Consider the following 16,438-nt stretch of genomic DNA (forward strand, 5'->3'; position numbering starts at 1 on the left):
GACGGGAAGGATCTCCTCCAGTAGCAGTCAGTCTTCCAAAGACACTAAAGAAGCGTCTGTCTGAAAACTCCAGCAGTAGTCTTCTGACTGAAGACTAGTAACTATTAACAACTAACAGCTACAACTGAAAGTCCGATATTCCACAGCAACACGTCCTGGATGACATCATCAGCTGTTAACAGCTCTGCTAATCCGCTAATTTATCTGAGAAATCTGATCATTTTGATCCCGATGCTAACAGAGTCATAAACTGGAGCAGCAGCAGCACAAACTCAGGTTCTTCTCCCAAATGTCTCCTCTTCATCCGTTTCCTCCCCGTTTTCATTTTTGCTATTTCAAACTGAATTTGCTGGATGATACTTATAGCACAAAAACTACTGTTCTGACTGAGCTAACTCTGCTAACACCTAGCATACGTCACATCAAACAGACTAACCTCTGTGGCTTTTGCATGGCTCAAATCAAACCTGATCTGAGTCCGATAAACCAACGAGCAAACTGAAGCGGCGCCTTCTGCAGGCCAGAAATGAATGAGAACACAAAACAGGTGAAATGTTTGTGCTGCAGCAGGATTAGCTCTGATGCTACAGATGCTGCATCAGTTTGTGGTTTCAAACAGCCACCAGCAGACCCAGTGTGGCCTTTGTAGCAGCTCTCCTCTTCCTCTGGCTGCTGCCTGCTGGCTGTGTTTATGTGTGTGTGTGTTTGTTTACGTGTACGCGTGTGTGTGTGTGTGTTTGTTTACGTGTACGCGTGTGTGTGTGTGTGTGTGCAGGTATGCGGCTGCGTGTGAGAGCCGCTCTGTTATTTGTAATCAGCTGCTGCTGCAGGCGCAGGAACTCTGTGCTGTAAGAAGGCAGCGGTGCTGGTGGTTTATGATAAATAGTCTTTTCTTGCCTTAAAGCCCATAACACACACACACACACACGCACACATACGCATACACACACACACGGCCTCCTCTCTGAACTCACACTCATGACATTTGCTGGGACCAGATTCATTTGTTGTACCCAGAGCCGCCGCCTGTTTTCCCATCAACCTGAGCCGCTCCTTCCTCCAGCGGCTGTTTGCCGCCGACATCCTTGAAATTCAAGACGGGCTTCCAGGAAGCGAGGCTTTATTAACTTTACCTCACATATGCTTGTTCTGGTGATGGCATGTAGCTTTTGATACAGCCCAGGAGATGTGATGTTACAGACCTGCTGAGGGAAACATTTTCACCGAGTCCCCCCCTCCACTCTGGGTCAGGATCGCCGAGGCGGCTGAATGAAGTCGGACCTCAGAAAAATACAAGAACCTCAGTTAGTGTGGAGAGGAGGGAGAGAGACTTCTCTCTGCTGCTTTACAGCTAGCGGCAGGTTACGCTATGCTGTAGTAAGATATGCTATAGTAATCTTTGCTATGGTTTGGTAGACTATGCTATGGTCTTTCCCAACATGGCCACTGATATCCTCCATAAGAAAGTTAAGAGCTACAGTAAACCAGCTGGTTATGACGTTGTTTTGACCAGGTTTTGTCTCTGGTCTCTCGTCTCTCAGCCAAAGGAATTTGTTCATCTTCTGCCATTTTGTCCCAAACTCTTGAGCGAGCGCAACATCCAGTCCTCTGGAGGTTGCAGTTATCTCTGCTCCTCCTCCACATGTTTCTGTCACATTTTGTCCTTCCATTCAACTTTCTCTTAGAGCATCTTGATCTTGGTCAGATGCAATATTAACATTTTCTGAGAGAATCTGAATTCTGATTTGTTTTACCGGCGTTAAGCCAGAATCATCAAATCTAACAGAAATAAAGTGAACTCACAAAGTCGTAGTGTGGTGGGGCTGCTCTCTTTAAGTTCATCGTGTTAATAACATCTAATATCAGCGTGAGTTTTTGAAATAAGCCAGCAGTCTGATGACCTCATGGTTTCCTCAGTAGCTCCTGAAGCAGCGCTTGTTTTCGGTGTGACCCAGCCTCTGTGGGTTAGCCTCCCTAACGCCCAGCTCAAGGCCAGACTGTTAAATCTGTTGCCTCAGATGTGATGGCTGAAGTGTGGCGTCCCTGCGGTGAGCGTCGCTGCAGCACCTCCTCCATCCATCGTTCTGAACTCCAGCCTTTCATGCGCCATGCTCTCGGTTGCTCTGTGACAGGCGAAGGTGGGCTGAGGGAGAATGAAAGGCATCATTATTGTGCTGAGTGTGACTCACGCTATGATTCACTGTGGAGCTGCTGAACAACAACACCATGTGACTTCAGAAGGTTAACCTGTTTGTATGCAGCCCACCTTTCTGTCCCAACAGAGCAGCGCCGAAAGGTTACATCTGCTTCATCTTGCCTTTGTTAGCCTACTGCGTCCTGCGCTACCGACGTTAACGCGCTTTTATCAGGGTTTGTTGGTCAGACAGGAGCTTCTGTCAGCTGTTTGTGACGTCACAGTTCATCACGAAAAAGTATTCATTCCCCTCACAGATTTATTGGGTTTTTCTCACACTTAGGGTGTTTTCTGGTAAACTACGGAACCAGAACTTCATCATCTCCTCCATCATCAGCTGCTGTGGTTCTCTTTCTCTCTGCTCAGTCAAACCAACTTGTTCCCCTCCTCACCAGTGGGGGCGCTGCACCAAGAACCACTGAAGGAAAAACCACAAAAACTTCCTTCTTCACCAAATGGAAACAGAAATGGTGCGGCGATTTTAGCGGTTGGAGGATTTCTCTTTAGTCTTTGGTTAAAAACCATGAGTCATTTCTGCTGCTAGCGCTAGGCTAACATGATTGTTTTGCTTGTATTTACCCAGAATGCCATAGTCCACTTCCTGCTTTTGGAACCATCTCTGCTCCACTTGGCGTTTATATATACATTCAAACCGAACCAGAGTTCACTTCAACTGAACCCAGACCGAGGTTTGCAGGACCAGAGGTCAGAGGTCGATTAACATTCACACCTCACCAACCGAACCGGACTTTCTAGACAAATGGACTTGAGTGGGATTAAAGCGGACTGAACTGGACTGATGCGAATGCAGACAAATATTCTTCAGAACATAAAAAAACAAGTCTTTAATTTCTCTGTGGAGGAATTTGGACCCTTTCCTGAACTGGTTTAAGCTCCCCTCACAGTCTTTCATTTAAGTCTGGACTTTGAGTAGGCCACTCCAAAACCCTCTCTCTCCTTTTTGCTGATCAGGTGAATTTGCTGCTGTGTTAATCCCATTTTGCTTCATCTTAACTCCCTAACTTCCTACATTTAAAAAAAATTGTTTTTTCTGTCAAGGATGTGTTGAATTTAGAAGAGACAGTTATAGATAGTGCATACAATAAATACAAATATTATTATTATTATTGATGAAATGGGGCATATCTCGAACTGCTGATGGGAAGCAGGTGAAAGCAACCAGCAGTCAACAGAGCAATGGAGCAGCTGAAGAAATGACAGAAACAAGGAAATTATGACAAAAAGCAAAACAATGATCAAAATGTAGATTCAGTCTTTGGTTTAGTCAGACTGGATGTGATTGTAAATGATGTTTTCTACCGTAAAAAAAACATCTCAGTTATATAGCAGCAAAGCATTTCCTAGTAAAACTCAGCAGACTGTTGGTAACTCCCATAGTTTATACGCTTTGTGTTCATTTCTGCAAACTTACAAGTCATAAAAAAAGTCATGAAAAACTCAGACGGTGGTGTAAATCACATCTGAATCTTTCCTAAAACTGCTTTCATGGAAGCAAACGACATTAAACTCAGATTATCAGGTGGAATATTGGACCATCACGAGGTTATTCATGACATTATTGTATTTCTGTCTGCAATCTAATCTGCAGACATTCCCTTCCTGCAGCTGCATTCAGATGTTGGTTTGTAGCCGAGTGTGTAGAGCGAGGCTGCTTTCTGAGGAGCGGCTAAGTGACAACACGCTGACATCACATTAGCAAATTATCAGAGGTAATTTCAGTACAGCTGGCTAATTTAGAAAACAGGAGACAATCTGAGGAAGCACAAATCAACGGAACAGGAAATAAATGGCAGACATCAAGCAGGTAGCAGCAATTAAACTCAATCATATAAATACAAGAGAGAAACGTCATGAATTACTTTACAAAAACACACAGAGGTCCTAATTAAATCAAACATGGAGCTTATTAAAGGATTCCCACAATGGATTATAGTCACAGACTTTCTTCTCCTTTGGCTTTCTTGGCACACTTATTAAAAATAGTCCACAAGCTGTTAGTGTGGCGTCTTCGTCAGGTTTTCTGCACCGGCTCTTTAAGAAACACTGACTACTTCACATTTTATTTCTGCCAATATATTTCAACCAGTTGATGACCTTCACAAAATCACACCGTCTTTATGACAAACATGATCTCTAACTAGCGGAGACAACTTTTTAACGCCGCCATCTGCTGGCCAAACCTTGTATTTACACAATTCAATGTAATGCAGATATTTCAGAAGAAAAATGTAAATAGTAGTGGTGAAACTCAATAGAAATTTTAATCAAAATTACATGCTACACAGCCCCAGTTTCAATTCAAAAACCATTTTTGCAGCTAAATTATTGAATAAATACTGATATGAGCTGAATAACAAAGACATTTAAAGTTTTAAATCTGTTCTTCAGATTCTTTTACCATCAGATTAAAGAGTCTGATCAAAGTTTCAGGAAGTCCTGATCATTCATGGAACTTCTTTAGAAATATGACTGTGGAAGCTAACATTAGCTTTAACTGCTACGTTACCATTGAGATGCTATTTAAGGCTAGCATAACTTCGCTGATAGGCTAACTGCTTTTAGCACAATTTGAACACAATAATAGTCTGACCAAGGGTCCAATCAGATCGGCTAGAAGCAGAAATGAAAACCCAGTGGGACCAGAGGATTCATCGCTGTTAGTGATGTCACTGTGGATCAGATTTACGGAAATACTGGAAACACACAAAAATGTGTTCAAATCGAACTGATTAATTCTTGAAAGTTAACGTTGTTAAAGTCCCAGGTTTAGTAAGTAAAAACTAAAGACAACCAATAAGACAAAATGATCCAATTACACTGCCTTTTTCACTGACAGACTTTGATTCCCACTTTGATATTTCAGAGAGATTATTACTGAATATGGAAAAAACTGCTCAAATCAGTAGCTACATTAAAACATGTATGAAGCAGAAATAATGTGTTTGTTTGTTAATAATCCTCCTTTTGCTCCTCATGAACCTTTCATCCTGCTCAGATTGTTTAGATCAGTAACCACAATGCATCACTGCTCCATTCATCTCTCTGCTAACTGTCTGCAGCACAGGTTGCATTACTCTGGACATGGGAGCTGAAATGTTTCCTGGAGCATCAGGCGCTGCTGCTGCGGTCCGCAGTGTGACAGGCCGCCCACATTAAATGATGAATCGTTTCTCATTATGGTTTCCAGTTTGAGCCGCTGGTCCCATTAAACACCGCTGAGCAGCATCGACTCCTGAATGCTCACAAACACACGAGAATTCATTTAATTATTCAACTGTAGCTCAAACTGTTGATTGGTTTGACTAACAGTGTGACGCAGTGAAGCGGCGCTGTCTGCATGCAGGAGGTTCACCTGCAGCTGCAGCCGTGTTTCCAGGAGCTCATCAGGACTCTGACGCTGCTGCAGGAGTGGAGCTCCGTACGAATAATGCTAATTAGTGTTTATTTAAATGACCTCCTGCAGCCAAAGTGTGCGTGGCGGCAGATAAACTAGCTGCGTGACTCACATCGATGCCACAAACTAACAGCTGCTCTCGTTTTGGGCACAATAGTTTCTGTGTCTGCAGCGGAGACCGGTCGGTAATTAAACCGTTAAGAGTCAACAGAGAGTCCTCTGAAGCCTCAGGCGCCACCTCTGCCGGATCCTCCGGTTCCAGATCCGTTTGCAGACATTGTTTCCTAGAACCACCTCAGAGGGGGTAAAACTTGGACCTGGCAGCAGACTGAACTCATCTATTGAAATCATAGTAAGCGCGGCACGCTGCAGATCTATGACTCCATGGCCAACCCTTGAGGTCCAAACCGTTCATCACCCGTGGTGGAGGAGGCAGCCGAACCAGACCTTAACCAGCCAGAGACACTCTTTTCCATGGAGAAGAGGCTTTAGTCAGGACCAGGCCAAAGGTCTTAACCAACATGGCGTCTTGTTCTCGTCTTCTTCAGAAACCAAATATGATCTGCGTCACCTTTTCTGGGTTCACAGCCATAAACCCGGGTTCTGCAGGGTATCCAGACATAACGCCGTAACTTTGACCACTTATCCAGGCTGTGTATGGATATTTGCCTACATGTCTGAAAAGTTTCTGTCTTACAATAATCTGCACCCATCTGCAGACACAGTTCATATTTACAGTTTTGGACTTGATGTATTAATCTGTGATTTCATCATTAATCAATGTAATGATCACAAAAAACCTTCATACAGGCAAACATTTAGATATCAGTCAGTCACTGGTTTATTCAGCTGCAGGCATTTATCCACGTTTTACATTTTCCAGACAATGTTTGGGTTTTTAAAAAAAATAAACTTTACTCTGCGCTCTAAACGCTCTGGGTAAAAAGTGTCTTCATGTTCCCCACCGAGGACCTTTAACCACTTTTAAATGAAATAAATGACAAACACCAACAGCTTGTTAGAAGTGACCCGTCTCTGCACACAGACAGGGTGTGCGGGCCGTCTTCTTCATGGCAGCTGATTAACCCTTAAATCAGTCGATTTGAATGAATCGGCTCCATTAACAGCATAATACGCAGTAATTACAGTCATTTAGTTTTAAATCAAGGGGGGGGATAAGCCGGGGCTTATAGATGAAATTATTAATTACTCCTGTGGAAATAAAGCGACATGATGAACAATCCTCATGTCTGTTTCACTGGCAGCCGGTTTCTGCTCTGTCAGGTCCGGTTCTGGTCCAGTCAGATTCAGATGAAGATCCTCCTCCTCTGGTCTAAATACAGCCACTAAATGAACCAAATCAATGAGAAACATGGAACCGGCTCATTATGCCTTTAATAATGCACAAAGGAGGAATTAAAAATTAACCGCCTATTTACTGAAGGAAGAGAAGCAACAGCATTAATTTTTAAGAAAAGGAGAATCACCAGGGGAATTATTATTAAAGCGTTTATCTCCCCCTGGTCATAATAATAAGCCTCAAAGCAACACATGCTGACCTTCTATGGAAGAAGCTCAGAGAGTCGTGAATATGGTTTCATGTTACTGCAGCTGCTTACGACCGTGCTGGACCAGGACCAGGACCAGGACCTGGACCCAGACCTGGACCTGGATCTGGACCTGGATCTGGACCCGGACCTGGACCTGGACCAGGACCAGGACCAGGACCTGGACCCAGACCTGGACCTGGATCTGGACCTGGATCTGGACCTGGACCAGGACCAGGACCTGGACCCGGACCTGGACCAGGACCTGGACCTGGATCTGGACCTGGATCTGGACCCGGACCTGGACCTGGATCAGGACCTGGATCTGGACCCTGATCTGGACCAGGACCAGGACCTGGATCTGGACCCAGATCTGGACCCGGACCTGGATCTGGACCTGGATCGTCCTGCATGACTGTATGATCAGAGTCCAGTGAATACTGACGATCATCTGAGACATTTGGGTTCCCAGTCTAGAAACTATCCTGGTTCTTTTGGCCGTTCAGGTTCTGCAGTTTTCCTCACTGTGATTCACTGATTCTACCTGAGGAAGAGTCAGAACGAAACTTTCCCAAAGGTCCGGATCTGATTCTGGATCCCATTCATTTAATTTGCTTCCACTTTAACGCTGAAATATTAATCATTATTTCAGCTGTTCGCTGCAATGACTGAATTAGAACTGAAACTTGAACAACTGAACTACTTTCCATGTTTCATTGAATGAAAATGTATTTATGTAACTTCACACGCAGGAATTAGCTGAATTGTAAATTGTACTTTCACAGATCCTCTCTCCATCAGCATTCACACGGTGCTTCAGAGTGAAAATAAAAATATGAAAACTAAAGTTTAAGTGCTTCAATAAATAATCAAATTCAGGTAAAACTATTTAGAAACCAAAACTTACACTGGATCAAATCCATCTGTTAGAACAGTGACAGTAAAAATAATGTTCACTGAATCTGAACAGGAGCTGTGAAAACATGATGAACATAAATATTTCACATTAACATGAACTCTGTGTGCGTGTGTGTGTGTGTGTGTGTGTAGTTTTGTTCTTTATTCAGTGTTTCTCACATTGGGAAGACAAGACAGAACGAGTGACACTTTATAATAATATTTTAATTCAAAGTGAAAGGAGCAGTGCAGTAAATTATTGACCAGATTCAACAGTTTAAGAGACGCTAGGCTAAAGCTAACTGGTTTCCTCTGATGCTGAGAAAAATCAAATTATTAATCATAGACGGACGGACGGACTGATGTTTATGGATCCATCCATCCATAAACAGTAAACATTGTGATCTTGGGAAAATGGATAATTTTACTATCCTCACTTTAAAGCTCCTTAAAAAGTGAAACTGTTGCTACGCAGCGTCACCTGTGAGGTTTGGTCCTCTCTGAATCCAGGATCAGTGTTGGGAATCGGGTCTGGTGCCATGCTGTCCGAACCATTTGGATCAGAACCCTCTGCCTGCCTCACCAGCCTGCCCTGCTGGTGTGTAACTGGTTTCTCTGCGCTCAGACTGGGATCCTGCTGGATGAAAGCTCAGAGGCTCCTGAAGGTAAAAACGCTGAAAATGAGCCGCTACAGGTTCCCATCATTTCCTGAAACAATGGTGCTGATTCAGAACCAGGAAGTGGAACCTGACAACAACAGCTGATGAGGGTTTGTAATCAGGCAGCAAATTAAGCTGTATTCTCCTGATTCTTTGTTTTCTTCCTGATGAATGAAACAGACGAGTAGGTGGAAGAAAAAAACCCATCTGAGCTCATTTCATCTTCATGCATAATTGCACTGCGGTATTTTTTTCTTCTTCTTGAGTCAATGCCTGCAAGACACAAAGCTTCAGTTTATGCAGCTCTCTCCATAAATAGCAACATGCCACCCCCTGTAGGCAAACCCCCCACACCCCCTTTAAATTCAAGGCTGGCCTAATCCCTGCGCTGTGCAGCGCCGCAATCTCACCAGCAAACGCTTTCCTCCTTTCATCCTGCACAGCAAACCCAGCCGATGCGCCGCGACGACGTCTTTAACTCTCTCAGCTTGTCATGATTTCTGACAAATCATGACCTCTAACGCCCCGCAGCCACTTACCTCTGCTAAACAAACACCTGATTTGTGCATAAACACTACAGGGAGGGCTGAACGCACCCGTTTGACAAGTAAATCTAAAGGTCCGACGTGAAATCAGATTAGATTTAGTGAGTCAGATTTAGCTATGCAAGCTTAAATTAAACACGCAGGAAGAAGAAATGGAGGAGGAAAAAGTTCAGGATGCCTTTAGAAACATCTGATGGTGACGACCCGGTCGGCTTCGGCTGCAGAAGAACATGAGGAGAAATGAGAGCTTCACTGCTGAGGCCTCAACCTGTCAGAGATCTACAGAAATAATTTGGTTCATTTAGTCAAGAGAAAAAATGGTGGTTCGTTTTTCAAAATCACATTTTCTCCATTTTATTCATACATTTATAAATGTCAAAGTTTAAATATTTAACTAGCAAGCTAAGTATTTTTGTTTATAAACGAAATAGCTTCAAACTAAATATTTATTTAACAAACTAAATGATTAAAACTCCAACTGAACTTGTTAACCACGCAGGACTCCACTGGAGGCGTCGTAAAGCTGTTTCACTATTAAATGTTTCTGTTTGAAGTTTTAAATGCATTTCAGTCAGTGGGTTTAATATTAGCTGAAATGCTAATAGCATTAGCATTTGAACTAATTTTGATATATAAGCTAAACCTGACACAGAATGAAATAAGTCGATGTTAGCCAACATAGTGACGACATTTTAGCTAACTGTAGCATTTCAGCTAATTCTGATATATAAGTTAGACTTTATAATGACATGTTATGTTATTCTGGTATTTAGCAAGTAGGAAACATTTAGTTCGTCCTAACCGACTGGAAAACAGAAACATTTTGTCTAATTTAATATCAAACTCTGAAATGTTTATGTTTTTCTATGCAATATGTAATTATGCAGCTTCAGCTGATTAGTACAGTTATTTCACAGTTTAATGTGTTAATTTTTTTTATCATAATCCAAAAATTCAGCTGCTCTGAATGTTTTTGAGGAAATGTTTCACTAATCAGTTAAAAAAATGAGCTGATAAGTAAGATAAATATTCACCCCCTTCAGTCAGAACACATATGAACTGAAATTGTTTTGACGGTAGTTTTTCAGAGTCAAACCAGATTTAATTATTGAGAACATGAACGAGTGGTTGTGTCAGAGAAGCAGAGAAAACTCCGGTTTCCTGTCCAGCTCTCACGAAGCCGAGCAAAGCGCCAGCAGCTGCCATCTCACGCCGCTTTCTTCTCCTCTCAGCAGCTGGAAAATCTTTCCCAGGCAATTAAAACACTCTGCTTAAAACAGTCAAATTAATGGTTACATAAATCCCTGCGTCACTAATGACAACCTCCCCGCAAACGGCTGCACAATGCGTCCAACAACGCCGCAGACCGATTAAAGGATTTCACAAACAATAAAACTAATGAGGATTAAAGAGGAGGAACTGGCATTAAGATTAAAATAAATGAGCAGAAGAAAATGACATCTGTACGTCTCTGCACAGCTGGAGAACATCTGGAACAGGAACGATATCCTCACACTTAATCAAATCAAAATAACAGAGGTGTCTGCTGAAGACCAGAGAAATTAATTTCCAATATTTTCATTGATCTCGTCAGAATTTGGCAGACTTATCGTTGAACTGTCTGACTCAGACCAAACGTTTTGCTTCAATAGCTTCCACCTAGTTTTCTCTCTTGTTGTTCTCATGTTGTTCGGTTCATGAAGTGCACCGGTCCCTCCTGGAGCAAAACAGCCCACATCATGATGCTGCCACCACCATGCTTCTGTTAGGCTGCCGTTCCCCAACTCAAAAATTTATAGCGATAAAAGTTGAACATTTTTCAACATTCTTGTGTTGCGTGTGTGTTTGTATGCGTGTGTGAGTGTGTGTGTCTACATTTACGAGAGCTTTCCCGTGCACGTCATCGTTGGCTTGGCTGGAGGAGGGGAAGTGATTGTTGTTTGTCGTTGAGCCTTTTATGTAAATTTAAAGGGCCGGATAAATTTTGTTTTTACCACTAGCTCATGAGGCTAGGTGCTTCTGTGCTAAAAATAGTTTAACTTGGCAGTACAGGGTTAACATAGCAGAACGTGTGCAGCAGGAAAAGCACAAAGCTGCGGCCAAGAGCCACAAAACCCCCAGAAATTTCATTATTTTGCTTTGATTCATTGTTTTGCTGCAGAATCCTCCAGCCATCCTCCATATTTACAGTTTTCTGTCTTAAATTTAATTGCAGGTGACATTTAAAAAGTTTTTTAAAAAGTCTTAAATTTGTCTTGCTGAAACCTGCAGCTGCCCTGGAAATAGAAATCATGTGGTTAATAACTGAACAAACAGATTTAATGTCAGATGTTTTATGCTGTGGGTCCAAATTATATTTTCGGGAAAAGGGGGGGAAAAAAAAGTTATACATTTTTTTCAGTGGTCTAAAATGGCTCTGCTATGACCCTTAACCCAGTTACGCGTTTTATTTCTATTTAAACAAAGTGAGTAGAAAATAACCTGAAACAGGAAGGCAGCCGAAGTTTTCACACCCTATAAACACCCAGACAGATGATGAGGCTCGTTAATATTCGATGAGTCCCAGTCGTCATGTAAGTGGGTGTGAATTATTGACGGGTCGTTTCTCAGCATCGTAACATCATAACTGTGACGGGCGCTAACAGAGCAGCTGAAGGACGAATCCTTCTGGAAACATCAAGCCCTGCTTTTCTGAAGGATGTGGCTAAAATCACAAACATGATTTAGTTTCCTCAGCAATTACCAGCTCTGTTTCAATAATGTTGGTATAAAGATGAAGCTGAGAATCCGTCAGACGAGTAAACATCAGCAGCTGCTTCAGTTTCAGAGGAAATGAGGAAGAAACACAAAATAATTTGGATTTTTTTTTTGTTCTGCACCAGAATTTATCTCTGCATCACAGAATATATAAATGATGTATTAATATCATAACTACAACTACAAACGTTTGGAAACTACAGGTCCACCTGTGCAAAGATTGATGCAGCTGAGCGAAACTGAAGCAAATTTACAGAAGTTTTATTAAAAAAACAAAAAAAAGCTGGTGTTTTTCCTGTGGAACGGGTAAAATAAAAACAGGATTTCTGTTGTGTTTTTACTCACTAAACTTAATAAATGTATTTTAACACGTCTACGATTGATTTTAGATTCTTTTTTGAAATACCCACATTTATCATTTTTATCCAATTGGAATAAAACAATAAAAAAAGTTGCTACATTTGAACTGGAGTGTTTTTTAAAATCCATTTTAGAGAAGAAAAATTACAACAAATTTAGGCTCACTTTATAAAAAAAAAAAAAAAAAAATTAAAAAAAATTAAATAACTGCACTCAGCTGTTAAAACGCCTGGGTGGGTGTCGCTGTTAGCAGTTTATTGAAACCAGAACTTTTTTACATTAAGCTGAATTTAAGATGAGCAAACTTTAACTTTATTTAACGTCTGGAGCAGAACAGACGTAACTTCTGCACTTATCATGTTTTCAAAGCAACAATGTTGTCAATGTTCTGACTACCTTCTGACATCGTTGTGTCTATTAACATGCTCGGCACGTTTTTATTCAACTATGTTGTTGCTATGATTCATTTCAGTGATTTTTTTCTCCAACCTGATGTTTTGGTGCCCATGGCCACTTGGTGTCCTACATGCAGAAAAACAGGAAATGATTCATTTATACTGTTTTATTAAGATCTGCTGCCAAACTTCATTTAACGCTTTAAAAAGAAATCCTGGACATGCAGTAATTAGTTAGTAAACGACTCCATCAATGATTTTTACCACTTTTATTTGTTAAATCTGGTTATTAATAAACAGGACGGGCTAAGTCACTGATGAGTGGAAGAAACGAATCAAAAACAAAGATTTGAATCATGAAATGCAGGAATCTGGTTGTAAAACAAGATCAGATCTTTTTGTTTCTGTAGCCAGTGGAACGGAAAGTGCTGCTTGGAGAGCATATGGCTCTGTTTACAGGAACGGCCTTTTGTTTGAGGAGACCAGACGGAGCGAAGCCGCGCGGGAAGCAAAGCCAAGTCCTCTGAGGCAGACCAGCAGCGAATGTGGGTCAGAACCAACAACACAAACAAACTCATCCATTAAACCCGGTTTTACTATTACAGACTCATTCCTCCATGGATGTCTGGAAGATGGGGAATCCTCCTGTCTGAAGGAAGCTGTAAGGCGCTGCGGCAGGGAGTCAGCGCAGAACCAGCCTGACCCGAACCGCTCGGCGCCGTCTGAGGGGAAACTAGAACTCACAGGTGGAAAACTGAAAACTGAAAACTGAAAACAGGCGCTGAGCAGCGACGGCCGGTGATCATGTTGTTTCTGCTGCTCAGCTGATCCTGAAACTTTAAATCCAAACCAGTGTTAGAATAGTTTTGAGGTTTTTTTACTATAGTTCACTTTCATTTTGTTCAGTTAGTCTAAATTTGTTTGCTAGTTTTTATCAGTTATTGTTATTTAAATATGACTTAGGTTTAGATTGTTTTTACACTGGTTACATTTTAAGTGCAAAAATCATAAAGATTAAATTGTTGTGATAACATAAACTTCGATTTACATGACTTGATAAAAAATAAATAAAAATTTTGTTGAACAACTCTGAAGTTTCCTCCAAACTTTTGCTGTTGTCATTTTGTGGACTAGCATATCATAGCACAGCATAGCTTAGTGTAGCATAGCATAGCATAGCATAGCATACTATGCTATGCTATGCTACACTATACTATGCTAAGCATAGTATAGTGTAGCATAGCATAGCATAGCATAGCATAGCCACCATGAGGAAAATGAGCGCCGTGATTTACCGACAGCTATGTAAACCGCTTGTGTGGGGAAAAAAAATTCACACCAGTTCAAAAGGCTAATAAATAAATTCATAAGCACAAAAACAAAGGATATTATATAACTTCAGTATGTTTTAGTTAGTGTTATAAACATATGATACAGTTCAAGTGAGCTTTAGTTTTTCCTCATTGATTGCTGTTTCTATTTCAGATAATGAAAATGTTTTCTCAAATCAGTTTTTGTTATTTCATTAGTTAATAACTTTGGTTTGAACAGGAGGAAACAGATTCAGGCTGAAAGCTGCTGAATGGATTAAACTTTGGACTGCTGGAGAAATTTAATGTTTAAAATTTCTGAGTTCAAAAGTTTTCTTTTTTTTTATTTTTTAGAAAAGACTAGGACATTTCTGAGCTTGAAAAGTCAAAAAAATTTGCAAGACAAAATTTGGAATTTTCTGAGTTTCAAATGTTTATTTTATTTTTTTTCCAGAACAAATCAAAGATTAATCTCAAAATCTTTCTGTTTTTTCCCATTAATATCCTTTTTTCTGTGTTCAATGGCCGTGATTCACCATGAGTCATTAGAATGTGGATTATATTCTGATTTATTGAATGTGGCTCTATTCACATAAACCACATGTACATGTTTTATAATCTAATGCATTCTTGACTCAATAATAATAATAATAATAATAACAGTTGAACTCTGGAGGAGTTTCCTCTGCTTCCGTCTTCAGAGCCGGTCGGTCCTGATGAGGGATTAATAATCTGGGCTGAATTTCTTCCTCTCTGCCTCCTGTAGTCTGTGTGGGATTGAATTAAGCCTGGGTTGTATTTATGAGTGAAAGATATGAATATTATTTAGGTTTTAATCATTCATGATGAGCCGCTGAGCTCAGAGACACCGGCACCCCTGGAAATTACCGCTTCACCTCAGAAGCATGAATTATCCAGCAGCTTCCCATCAGCTGTGTGTGTGCGTGTGTGTGTGTGTGTGTGTGTGTGTGCGTGTGCGTGTGTGTGTGTAGGTGTGTATGTGTTCAGGTGTTCTCTGTAGCATCTACTAATGAGATCTTCACCATCACATCCTCAGAGAAGTTTTCACTTTGATGAACTTATTTACCCCACGCTGTAAATAATGACAGGCAACCTGGAAAGTATTTTCATTGTTAATTAATTATATTTAATTTTTTATATTTATTAGTATTTTATTATACATTTATTTATTTTTAAAAATTGTATGCATATTGTTATGTGATTTATTTACTTTTAAATTAATTTAAATCTTAAATTTTTTATTATTTATTTATTTGTGTTTATTTATATGTATGTATTTTGTTTCTTGCATCCGGGTCTGAATTCTTGTAATGCTTCTTTATTTTATTTGTTTAATATTTAGGTCAGAATTAGGTTACTTATGCTTCTACACTTGCTTTAGAATTTTTTTTTATCAATAATATTTAACACTTTAGATTGGAGCAGGTCGTCCACAAAATGACTGATTTCCAATCGGGGATCAATAAAGGTAAATTCTGATTCTGGTTTGTTTTCTTTACATGTTTATTTTACAGAAAATAATAAAAGTTGTTGTGAAATCAGCAGAAGTCAATGCTGGGTGGATGATTTGAGGACGCTGCATCAGGTAAAAATAATTATTTGGTCTGGATCTGAAAGGTGCGGCCGGTTCATTTCCAGATAGCCTGAATGGAAACTGTTAAAGGTCAAATCTGTGACGTTGGTCTGAACAGCAAACATAATTGATTCCATCTTTAATTTCCTGATATCTTGGATCTTTCATATCTTAAATCATCGCATACATGCAGAAACTTGTGAATTCCTGCTCCTCGGAGTCGTTCTGATCTCTTTCTCTTTTGACATATTTCATGTTTTCATCTGGAAGGAAAACAGATCAATGAATCGTGTCTGCTCTCGGTGTTTCCGCCAGAACCGGTCTGAACTGGACTGTACCGGCCAACTGCTCTAACAGTTTAACTCACCATAAATCACCGGTTTCCTCTGACTGGGTTCGGTTCTCCTCAGCGTCAGCATGCCGGACCTCGTTTGGCCTCATTGAGGTGAAAACAAAACCCACGTCTGAAGATTCAGAGAGTTTGTCAGCAAACAAGTCATGAGGATCAGAGCAGGCAGAGAAGAACTGGCCACAGATCCACAGATAAACTTCCTGCTTACAATAAGACAAACCACTCAGTCTTCACACAACAAGCTTTCCAGACCAATTAAGCTGCTTATTTCCCTTCAAAACTTCAGCTGGTGCAGAAATCTTAGGTCTTATTTTCAACACTCTTTGCTATAATGTCTTAAAACGTATGTCTTATGCATTTTAAAGGCACATGGAGCCATTTTATAGCATAATAAACAAACTATGTGACCTCCA

The 16,438-nt window shown here is 40.6% G+C and overlaps 1 long non-coding RNA gene across 1 annotated transcript; it reads right to left on the reverse strand.

The window, feature by feature from the left end:
* Positions 1-8,261: 8,261 nt before the first annotated feature.
* LOC107833677 (uncharacterized) lies at positions 8,262-9,408 on the reverse strand. Its single transcript, XR_001659450.1, has 2 exons — positions 9,123-9,408; positions 8,262-8,985 (listed from the first exon to the last, which is right to left on the reverse strand). It is a non-coding gene; the product is annotated as an uncharacterized LOC107833677 (long non-coding RNA).
* Positions 9,409-16,438: the final 7,030 nt, after the last annotated feature.

The sequence above is a fragment of the Poecilia formosa genome, unplaced genomic scaffold (genome assembly GCF_000485575.1).
Source record: "Poecilia formosa unplaced genomic scaffold, Poecilia_formosa-5.1.2 Scaffold427, whole genome shotgun sequence".
NCBI classification, from domain to species: domain Eukaryota; kingdom Metazoa; phylum Chordata; class Actinopteri; order Cyprinodontiformes; family Poeciliidae; genus Poecilia; species Poecilia formosa.